At 45.4% G+C, this 11,619-nt stretch overlaps 1 protein-coding gene across 1 annotated transcript in view; it reads left to right on the top strand.

Annotated features, from left to right (window-relative positions):
• LOC104618121 (activin receptor type-2B) overlaps positions 1-11,619 on the top strand; it is a 45,296-nt gene that overhangs the window by 13,906 nt on the left and 19,771 nt on the right. The window lies entirely within an intron of this gene.

Below are 11,619 nucleotides of genomic sequence, written 5' to 3'. Positions count from 1 at the left end.
ATTAACAGGTGTGTACAGTAATGTCTGATACCGTACCTTTTTATTAGAGAGGTGGGAGTAGTTTGCATGTCCGTGCCCCTGGGTGCATCTGGGCAGGGAGAGGCAGCAAGAAGATGTGTTCAGGGTGCCAGTTTGCTCATCTCTGTGTAGGTTTGTGTGTATGTTCCTGCAGGCACCTCTCTCATCTTACAACTTACGCACATGGAGATAAATAAGTGATAAATGAGATTGCATCTTGCTTATGAAGCTCTCTAGGAAAAGGGAAAGGATTTGCTGCCTAAAATGATTATTTTGCAGGTTATGAAGGGAGTATTTGAAAGATTTTTTTTGTAAGGTGTTTTAAACAAGGATGAATTGATCCTTGCCGTCTTACTGAAATATGGTGGAGAAGGAAGAGGAAGAAATGTAAAGGATTGGGAAGGGTCTCTCAACTGAGTGTTTATGTTAGCAGAGGGAGAATTTATATAAAATGATTGCTTAGAAATTCAGCTAGATCTTACTTGCTTCTGATGTCGATGCCTGTTGATAGTCCTTTTTATCTACAGGCAAACCAAGGCATGGCAAGTCAGGGGCAGTTGGTGGCCTTGTGGTGGAATCAGGATGGTGACTTTGGCAGCAGAGCAGTACTGTGCGCTCTGGGTCACAGCTGGTAGCACTCAACATGATGATAATCACCAGGGGTCAAACGTCCTCTCGTCACCACAACAGTTGTGTAATTGAGGCTGACAACCATATATTGTTGTTTTTCTTTAAGAGACCAAACTGTCTCCATTATGGAATCACAGAATGGTTTGGGTTGGAAGGGACCTTTAAAGATCATCTAGTCATGCCCTGCACTATGAGCAGGGACATCTTTCACTAGATCAGGTTGCTCAAAGCCCCATCCAACCTGATCTTGAACGCCCACAGTGATGCGGCATCCGCAACTTCTCTGGGCAACCTGTTCCAGTGTCTCACCACAACCATCATAAAAAATTTCTTCCTTATGTCCAATCTAAACCTGCCCTCTTTCAGTTTAAAGCCATTGCTCCATGTCCTGTCACTACAAGCCTTAGTAAAAAGCCTCTCTCCATCTTCTTGTAAGCCTCCTTTATACAGTGAAAGGCTGTAATAAGGTCTCCCCGGAGCCTTCGCTTCTTTTGGGTTCTCATTGCATTTCCAATGGTAAATCCCTCTCAGTACTTGTGCTGTCCCTGAAAGTGCTCAGACAAGGGCACCTCCATCACCTTATTCTCATACATCAGCATCTGAATATGTGGGAGCAGCATCAGAGATGAGGCTTGTGGAGATTCCCACCTACCTGAAGTTAGGAAGTTGTCTAGGAGTACAGACTGAATCTTAGAATATTACTTTCTGTTATTTTACATAGTATTGGAGCTTGGTCACCATGGGAATGGGCATCTAAATAGAAAGTTGAACTGCAAGGGCATGTACCCAGTTTCTGGGGTGGAGCTGTTGAGCTCCTGTCATCCAGAAAGCTCGGATGTGGATGGAGGGTAAGTGCTTCTCCTTTCATGCCATGTGCGCACTGTGGTCCAAAGTGTTTGAGTCGTCCTTATGGCTGGAGAAAACTATAAAACACCAGGAAGGAGAACTGTCCAAGGCCATGCAATTATTTTATTGCTTTCCGCCTGCATAACAGGCAGAGTTTCAACTCTCTTGGACAATCTGCTCAGAAACATTTTTATTTCAAAGTGGAATCCGGACGCTGGTGAATGCATGTAATCAAGATGAAAGCTAATAAGGTGACTTTATTCCCCCCCCCTTTACATAATATCTCTTCAGCATCTCTTTTATAACTTCTCTTTAGAGAATCACTGTAGTTATCCAGCCGTTTCTTCCGTGCCTTTCATTATTGTAACAGAAACAATCACTGGAAATTGCATGATGGTATTGGATTGTGCTACATTCCTTCCTCAGGTCATTTGACAGTAGCTTTTTCAATAGACTCAAAGGAGAAAGGTACATTTCTGTAAACATGAGACAAGTCCTAGATGTGCTGTAGCCACTTGGGAGAAAACTCCATTGTAAAAGAGGCTTTTAAAATTGCTCATGTGGGATGTGCCATTAAGAGTGTAAAGACAGGAGAAATGGACTTCTGATTCAGCTGACAACTTGCTTCTCATCCTCCGAAGAATTTTAGGAATGTCTTTACTTCCTTTTGGAGAGCTTCAGGCTAGTGTGTGATTGCATGGGCAAGAGAGTTGCTTTTCTTCCTGCCTCCCTTCTCTTTCATGCTAGGTTCAGCGCCTTCCCATGCTTTGACTGAAGCTTGTTAACTCTTGAAATACCAGTGTATGCTGGGAAAGAGGCTTGTAAAAGTTGGTAGTTTCTTCCTTTGCAAAACTTGAATGATCTGAAGATCTAGGATGTAATGTGAAAGATGATAACAAGAAGTTATCAAGTATTTTCATACATACTGACTGTGGGCTGAACTGAGGAAACTCTGACTGGGATGTGGTAACTCATGCTTGTCCTTCAGTGTAACACTGGCTATAAATTGTGCTAGTGCTTGCTTGTGCACTGTATTTTGACTGTATTCTTTCTCTTTGAGCTAAAATGCGCTGGAGCATCAGCACTTGGCTCGCGCTGGGGAATGCAGGTCGGACTGGCAGCTAAAATTTGCGTGTATTATTCTCTAGAACATAGAGAAATATGGGAATTTTGTCACACTGTATTTTGATGAAAATGGTCTTTGCCCAAAAGGACTTATTACACATCAAAACATTGAGCCCTCAAGCATGCTGTAGGGCACCATGGGCTTTGCTGCAACTCGGGCCTCTACATAAAGAGCCGGGCAAGCATCCTCCACCTGGTCCTGCAGTGTTTCTTCTTGCTGAAGCCCTTGGTTCCTCTGAAGCAGAAGTTTGGTTGTCTCAGGTGAATAAAGTAGAGAACCCAGCTGGGATCAGCCAGCAAACATCCATCATCACACTGGAACTGAGTTTTGAACTTACACATCTGGCAAGATTTTCTCTCCGCCACTGCCTCCCCTTCAGCTGGCTGGCAAGGAGAAGCGCAATGCCTGTAAAGCTGCGGAGTAGCAAAAGGTAATCTTAGAAACCTGATTTCTAGATGGAGGGAATCTTCTCCTACTGACAGTTACCAAATTAATTCTTTCCTGAGTTTCCCACTTGCTCATGTTATCTGCTGATTAAGTGAGTCATCTCTATGGTGTATGTGAATTTTGGTCAATGATGGAGTTTAAAACAGTGATTTTGAACCCTGTCCCACAGTTTAGAGTGACTGGGCTTTTTTATTTCCTTTCTTCCTCCATCCTGCTGAGAAAACTGCCCAACTCCAAGCTTTGATTATTCACGTGGAAGAGGGTGATGAGAAGACAAACAAACATCATTTAGTTCTTGGGGGCACACTTTCCTGATGCTTGACCTTTTGGACTTCCAACATCTTCTTGTCCATTTACATGCATTACAGTTTTTCCAATTACCAGTGAATTAAATTTGGAATTGTGGTATTTGGAAATGTCAAGCAGAATCAATAGAAAAGCACTTGGGGCCCAATCTTAGTAGACTCAGCACATTTTAAAGCATATTTGAAATGTCCCTACTGATAAATCTCAGAGGACCATGTGTAGATTATGAATTGGGTACCGAAGCTCTCTGTGGCTTGCCAAGTAGGCTGCTTCACCATTATTTTACGTGCATGGGGTATGTTAGACACACATCAGTCTCTCCTTAGAGAAGACCTAGAGAAGATCTCAGAGGAGACCTTAGAGAAGAAATCGGGAGCTCTGAAAAGCATTTCTACTGGTGGCACTGGCATGGGAGGATGAGGACGGTGGGATGGAGCAGGCACACATGGAAGAGCTGGGAAAGGTATTGCCACATGGTTATTCCTGTTCCTTAAATCTCTGCACTCCACAAGGAGATGCTCCCATATCCTCGTCCCTTTGCCTGGAAGGAAATTTCTTTCGTAGGCTTGCTTTGAAAGCTTTTCAAAACTTCCCTGTGTGGGGGGAAAATATTTACGAACATACATGATTCCACTTCCTCCTCCCATGCTCTTTGGAGACCTCGTGCTGGCTCCCGAGGAGGACGGGAGAAAACAAATGATTATGCTTTAAATGTCATTTCAGAATTTGCTGCATATATTACTTAGTGATTTGTGGCATCTGGTCAAAATCTGCCCTCTATTTGATTTTTAGGAGTGTAGTTAGAAATATCTTAATCTTGTAGTTAAACTCTAATATTTTCTTTCACTGAGGCTGCAAAGTTTGGGGGCTGAGACAACCTTCTTGGTAGCGTATTTGCACAGTGCTTAGCCCACAAGGGTTCATTTGTCATGCCAGAGAGTAGACATTGCTGTCACAAGCCAGATAAATGGCCTGCTTAATGCTTTTATAAATGCACACCTCAAATCTAAGAAAAAAACCCATAATTTCCGTAACTATATGGTTGTTTGAAAACTCGCGGTCTGGGGGGAAAACACCACCTCTCCTCTATGGGAATCCTGTATGGAGCAAGGCGTTTTCCTGGTGTAGCGGTGCAGAGGGAGCAGGAGGTGTCTCCCAACGAGCCGGGCGGGTGGAGGAGCGGTCGGCGCGCGCCTGCCGCGCTTGTGGCAGAGGTCCTGCACGAGGCGGCATCCGTGGGGACGGTCGCACACGGGTAGGCAGCAGCTCAGCACCTGGGGAAGTTTGGCCGGGTGCTCTATGGCTTTACGCTTTCTTCCCCACCCCGCGCAGGCAGGCGTGGTGGTGGAGCCCTTTTTGGGTGCATAACTTTCTGTTCATCAAGGCTGACTTGATTTTGTTTCTATCCTCTTGGGTGTAGAGGAGGAGTGTGTATCTGTATTAAAAAAAAAAAAAATTAGGCCTTTTTTGTGCTTTATTACTAATTCGGTTTGAGCTCTGCTGTCCAAATTGCCTCGTTTGTGACCCAAAGTGCATTTAAACATGAACTGCAGAAGCACCGTGGCTTTAAATGCTTTTGATTGATCTCCCTGATGGTTTTATTAAAGAACTAAAACCTTTTTTGGGGAGACAGATACAGTTAGTGATGCGAAGGGAGAAATCTAATTACATTTTGGCTTTGTCCTTAACTGAAACGCTACGAAATAGGATTTTTCTAATGGATAACTAAAATGATCTTTTCTTTAAATAAAATATAGAAATGACCAGCTGAGTTCAAGTCAAAAATGCACTGCTTCCAAAAATTGATTAACTGCTGGCAACGTTTCTGTCCTGCTGCACACCAGTCCAGCCGGTGACCTGGCCAAACCTGCTTGGATCGCTCTGCCTGGCCAGAGGAATGATTTACTAAACCTTTTCCTGAGCGAGCCTCCCCTTTGGGCCAAGAGATTAATCTCATCAGCTCTGTGTGTGTGTGCGTGTACACTCCGTATTTCACTAAATCGAATAATGCTGTCATCTCACTCAGCTCTGTCTTCCCTAAGCAGGAATCTGCCTGGTTTTATGGATTTGTGAGGAGCTGGGTTGCTGACTGCCCTTCTCTGGATCCTTCTTCTATCTACCCTATTCTGCTTAAAATACCAGGGAAATTATTCAGAAGAATTAAGCCTTTATTGTGTCCTTTCCCCGAGCTGCTAGTAATGACTCTTAAAACATGCTCCCTGTATTTTACAAAACAGGTTTTACTAGCAGTTTGGGGGAAAATTCTAATAAAGATCTAATTCTTTTGAATAATTTCCTTGTTATCTTTTACTGACTTAAGCCCAAGTTAAAAAAGAGATATGGGGCGGGGGGGGGGATTGCTACACAGATGTCCGTGGAAGCTGTGAAGCATGAGTCATGGTGTGAATATAGAAGCCCTGAGTTGTCATCCCTGGTGAGCAGGGAGGATGTATTTCTTAATATTAAAGTTCCTGTTTTAATTTTAAAAGAAAATGACTTAAAGCCTCCTGTCCTTTTGAGACTGGTTGTCAATGGCATCATTGTAGGTTACCATGGCAATATATGCTGAGATAATAGATTAACAGCCATTGATTGACTAGAAAACTTAGAGCTCTTTTATCGTGGGATATGCCAAATGTATTGACAGAAAACAAAATTCAGAGTAATATCTTCCCTTGGCATTACACCGTTGCTGTTTCTGGTGCTGCATGGGCCTGGTTTTACCTGATCTGGCTTGAGAACCGAAACATTTTGAAATGTCCATGCTTTACCACGTTTTTTAATAAGCCAGGGCACTGCCCATCCCTGCATCCAGACGGCTGGAAGGGGCAAGCCCTGGGTATTTGCTCACTCTGCGCCTGAGCGTACGCTGGCCACGGGGGTCCCCAGAGGTGGGGTGAAGTTTTGGCATGAGAAAGGGGCTCGTTTCTGTTACATGGGGCTCCGCCGTTTCAAGGCTTTTGTGAAAGACCGGGGGATACAAACAACGAGTCTTTAAATCCTCATGTACAGTTACATACTTAACCACAGATGTCATCGCTAGTTTGATGCTTTGCCTAAAAACGTATTTAGACTCTATTATTTAAGTACAGCGGGAATGAAATCACCCCACTTGGGGAATAAGTGCTGGAGCAACACTTACTAATTGCAGATTCATTATCGGCTGGGTAGAGATGCAACTGGGTGGTCTCTCCAGAGCAGTATTTTCCAAACTTTCCCGGTTGCAAGCCGCCTTCTGGCTTGATTTTGGGATCTGAAATGCTGGCAATAGCTATTTGAATCTCTTTAATTTGCAGTCCTGCACATAACTTCTGGGCAGGTGTCTGGGAGAGGGAGAGCTGGGGGGCAGCAGCCCTCGTCCCCAGCCTTTGCCTCCTCCCCGGCGGCTCGCAGTGTGCTCTGCACATGCTGAGATCGTGGTCTCCCCACTGAAGGGTGTGCCAAAACGCAGCCCCGGGCTCGGGGGCGGCTGGTTTAGCGTCCCCGCAGGCGCTGAGCAATGGGAAGGGGTGGGTGTGAGCTGGTGCCAAAGTGGCTCGTCCCAGCAGATGCTGCGCCGCAAGGTGAGCGCCCAGCAGCCTCTTATTTCCCAGTTCTGCTCAACCATGCCGCGGTTTGAGGGATAGCTCTTGAAAACAAACCCAAACCTCAAACAAAGGGCCCGACTTTCATAATCACACATGCAAGAATGCATCCGCAGTTGCTTAATTGCTACATGCAATTACCCTCCAAATTAGAGGGCAATTACCCCAATTCAGTGTACAATCTCTGTCATTTTATATTATAAAATTACATGTACAAATAGCTATATAGGGACATAACTAAGTGTTTGCAAATAACTTCAGTTGCGTACACAGTTTCATGTATAAAGCCCGGTGGTTTTGACAGTTAGGCAAACAGACTGTCTGGTAAATCACTCAGTGTTTATGCAGACTATTTTGACACATCCCATCTTTTCATATATACTTTCATTTTAGGTTTTAAAAAGGGGACAGGCAGAGATAAAGAGCTGAGATTTATAGCAGCCTTCAGCCTTAGGGAAGATATTCCCTATGTATCTAATTATGAGTTAGGAGCCCAGCAACTGCTAACACCTAGCCCTGGAGTTGCTACACTGGATCTTGGCTATAATTTAGCAACTGTTGGATAATGACACAGCCTCAGTGATCTGTTGGCAGCCCCAAATTAGGAGAGCAGAGTTAGTCTCAGATCAGCAGCAAGGTCCCATGCCTCAGCAGGCTGAAGTCCTTAGCTCAAGAGGACCCTTTTTAATGAGCTCTCTTGGTGCCTTGCAAGCCCCAAGGAGGAGGAGAGAGGTCTTCCCATGTCGCACAGGGTTTCGACTGCTCTTCCTATCATAACATACCCCGGATAGGTGCTGGGGATCTTGTTTGGCAAAATCCTTGTGATGCTTCAGTTATCTGGAGCAGAAAATGACCCAAGGGAATCGGCGTAATAATGGTTTCTCAGGACTGAGGTCAAAAAGTTGACTTCCACCTCAAAAATGGGTGATGGTGAGTAGCTTGCATGGTGTTGGGAGTTCTTTGGACTTGGTGGTGTTTTGCATAAAGGTATTTGTTTGTGGCTTTTGTTCAAGGAAGGTGTTGGGAGAAATCACTTTGCATCATCCCCAAAGTGCTGGGCGGATGCAGTCAGATGCCAGAAGCCCATCTGCTCCTTCAAAGCTTGATTCTTCCTTAGACTTGGATTTCAAACAGGAGTTCAGACTTTATTCCTTAAATGACTATTTGTGGATCGTGGTATTAAAATGTTTATAGCTTTTGCCTGGCTGCTGACACGAGGCTCTTTTCCATGGAGAGAACCAAGGCTGATAGCAGGCTGCGCTGCTGGAGATGGCATGCTCCTGGTTTGCTTGCTCAGTATTTTCTACAAAGTGCTGCCTGTGCAGCAAGGTGGTTTCTGCAGCCGTGGTTGAAACATCTCCTCTGCAAAATGCATACGTATGGCAGGGGCCAGCAGATCCCACCTATGTTTGTACCTCTTGCCTGTACCTAATGGGAATCTCTGCTGGGTAGGAAACAGCTTTTTTTTCAACTTTGCTTTGTGGCTGGCAGAGTTGGTTTAGGTGGGAGGGGAACGGGGACCCAATGAATTAAACCAAGTTCTGACAGCAATCTTCCAACACTTGCGTAGCAAATGTTTTATATCTCGTTATGCCCAAGTCCTGTTGATTTTCTGCCAAAAGGTAAGCATGGGTGTCCTTACCAGCCAATGCCACCAAATGAAGGAGATCAGGAGCTTTCCTACCACATGCCAATGCTGGCATGAGGGAGATGGCGAGAGCATTGTGGGGAGGGAAAGACAGACTGGGACACACAACCCCTTTAATCCATCCCAAGCTGTGGTTTGTGATTGCACCCAAAGGCTTTTGTTTCAGGAAAAGCTTTTTGTTATCAAAATTAATCCTGTCCTTTCCCTCAGCTGCTCAGGTTTGGTTCAACACCTCCCTTGAGCCAGCTTGTGCTGCTGTGGGTCGAGGGAAGCCCACTCAAGTCCAATCCGATCCTTGTTACACTAATGCATCAGCTGTGTCTGGTGGAAGGAGACGAGCGCTTCCTGCACCCCTTTTGGGGCAATTCCATCTGATTTTTCTTGCAACTTGAAATTAGAAGCAGGACATGGTTGATCTGTGCTTCCCCCACCTGTGTTGCTCTGCAAAAGTGTCCAGCTCAGTGTTTCTTACAGATCTCTGGTGGCCTTGGGGGAACGGGCACTTCCATACCCATTGCCCACGGGGGAAAGAAAGGCAGAAGAAACTACATGGCTTCCCAGAGTTGCAGGAACAGTGCTCAGAATTCCTCCTTTTAGTCACCACCACCCCACCCTTCTCCCTCAAAGGGACAAAACCCTCTTCCAGTTCCCCCTCCCTCCATTCAGTTGAAGGTTTTACTACAGCAAATGCAGATAAGGCAGGTAGCTACAAACTTTGGTCTCTGCATTATCCATTACAGACCAATGTGTGAGTTTTTCTTGATGAGCTAAAGCAGCAGGTAGATTAACACCCAGTCCTGGAGCCATGCCTGTTCCTGCCGAGACCATCTTGGGCACAAACAAAAGGGTTTCTTGCAGCCCTGAGCACCCAGCGGGATGAGGATCCTTACCAAATGGCTTTCTAAAAAGATTTGAAAGCAGGTAGGAAACACACAGGTTTTTAAAGCATCTCCTTAATGCAAGCATCCTTAGGAGCTGTTTTAAGGAAAACGTACGTATATTTAGTCATCCAAAACTTTATACATGCTTTTATTCAACTCATCTAATCTTTGACGGGGCTGGGGGGAGGAACTGCGAAAGGCCTTTTTCCTGGCGTGGTCGCTGTTTGCAGAGTTGGGTTTGCATGTTTGCAAGCAGATCTTAGTCTTCAGCTGAAACTTGTTCCAGAAAAGACAACTGTCTTGGGGGAAGGGAGCCTGGGCTCAGCACAGGATTTAGCAGCCTCGGTTTGCTGGTCCCAGAACCGATAAAGCTCCTTCTTCCCATCTTTTTAACATTCCCTTTTCAAAGCACGGTGGAAACATCAAACCTCACCGCGGCTTTGTGCATTGCATTGGCCCTCATTGCGAGTGGAGAAAACAGAGGCTACGCAATATTGCTCGAGGTTACAGACGGAGGGTGGCTGAGCCAGGATTAGATTTTGGGGCTGCTTCCCAGGCAAATGGTTCATTAAACCTTCCTGCTTTCTGGGAGGTGGGTTTGGAGAGGGAGGGGAAATTCCCATCTAGAGCAAAAGCAGGATCGCCCTCCCCGCACACAAGACAATGCTCCTTCGCTGTCCTGCTGATTTAACCAGTATTTAGCAAAAACGCTTAATCTGCCCTAACAAAGTGTGGTGTAACTATCAAGAGAACAAATATCAAGGCTTCAACAAGGAGTGTCAATATTGACACTGTTCTGTGTTGAAGGGGTATTGGTAGGTTGTTTTTATTATAGTAAGCAACTTGTCAGAGGAAAACTCAGATGAAGCTTTGCAAGTGCCGATAAAAGCTGCAGGTGCTATTGAAACTGAGCTCTTGTTCGTGTGTGCTTGGAATATAATTTCCAGTTTCAGAAGTCAGCTTTATGACTTTCCCATACACCTCCTTTCAGTCTCTCCCATGGTGCAGATTAAACATTCTTCCCCAAAAAAGAGTTATTGAAGGATTGAACACCTCTTCAACTTGCAAAAACATCTTCCTACTCTGATGAGTTTGCTCCATACCGTGAAAATTACCCATCGCTGTGTCCAGCTGTCAGTATCAGGAGCATGTTGGACACATCACCCATAGCTTGAGCAGAAACTCTGGTTTCTCCTGCAACCTTCTTGCAGTTCTGCTTCTGCTCCATACCAGGTCATCTGCACTCCTTACTGGATGCCTGTTGGCAGCAGAAGGTTGATTCCCTCCAGCAGATCAGGCTACACTCAATAGCTCGAATGCAATCTGCAGCTCAAGCGCCATCTCTAAAGTGCTCTCCATGCACTGCAAAGCGGGAGGTGAATCCTGCCACCAGGTAACAGCTTGGAAACTTGGTAGCTTGAGGAGTTGCAGGCTGTGGAAAGGCAGGTCAGGCTTCTCCTGGCATCCTGCTCACTTGGGACAAGTGATTTAATCTTGGCATGTTGGATCTTCAGTTGGGAGTAATACTCCCTTCTCTGGCTGGGTGCTGTGTGGGTACTTACATCAGTAGTGGATGGGTGTTCAGGTATGGAAATGATGAAGCTACAGAAAGTATCCTTGGCCTGGAGCTGGTGCCTGTGCCCAGACTGGGTGTTTTCTCTGCTGGCTGTAAGCCACTTGCTGCTCAGTGTCTTAGGAAGACTGAATTGCATCACCTTGTAGAGACCATTCAGAAGTGGCTGGTTTGCCGTGTTGAGTGGGAATCACAGGCTGGGTTGCATTTAAATTGTCCAGCCATGGCCCCATCTGCCTTAATCTCAACATTAAAGATTGCACGGCCTTTGGAGAAGATGGAGACTTGAAAGCACTGCAAAATTTTCCAGACAGAAACTTCTGCGTTTTGCAAAGATCTGGCTATTCTGGGAACGCAGCACTTTAATTTCACTATCCTGCGGGGGACATTCATGTTTTCTACCCAGTTGTCAACACATTTTATTGAGATACCTACATTTTCCATGATTGTAATCCGTCAAAATAACGGCCAGGTGTGACCTTGCTTTAGGTTGGGTAATCCCAAAGAGAGATGGCTGCAGGGCATCTCAGGATTTACAAAATCGCGAGCTTCATGGTATA

Source organism: Phaethon lepturus, unplaced genomic scaffold (genome assembly GCF_000687285.1).
Source record: "Phaethon lepturus isolate BGI_N335 unplaced genomic scaffold, ASM68728v1 scaffold16530, whole genome shotgun sequence".
Taxonomy (NCBI): Eukaryota; Metazoa; Chordata; class Aves; order Phaethontiformes; family Phaethontidae; genus Phaethon; species Phaethon lepturus.
Note: the sequence above shows the minus strand (reverse complement) of the source record. Positions and strands in the feature narration are given on the sequence as shown.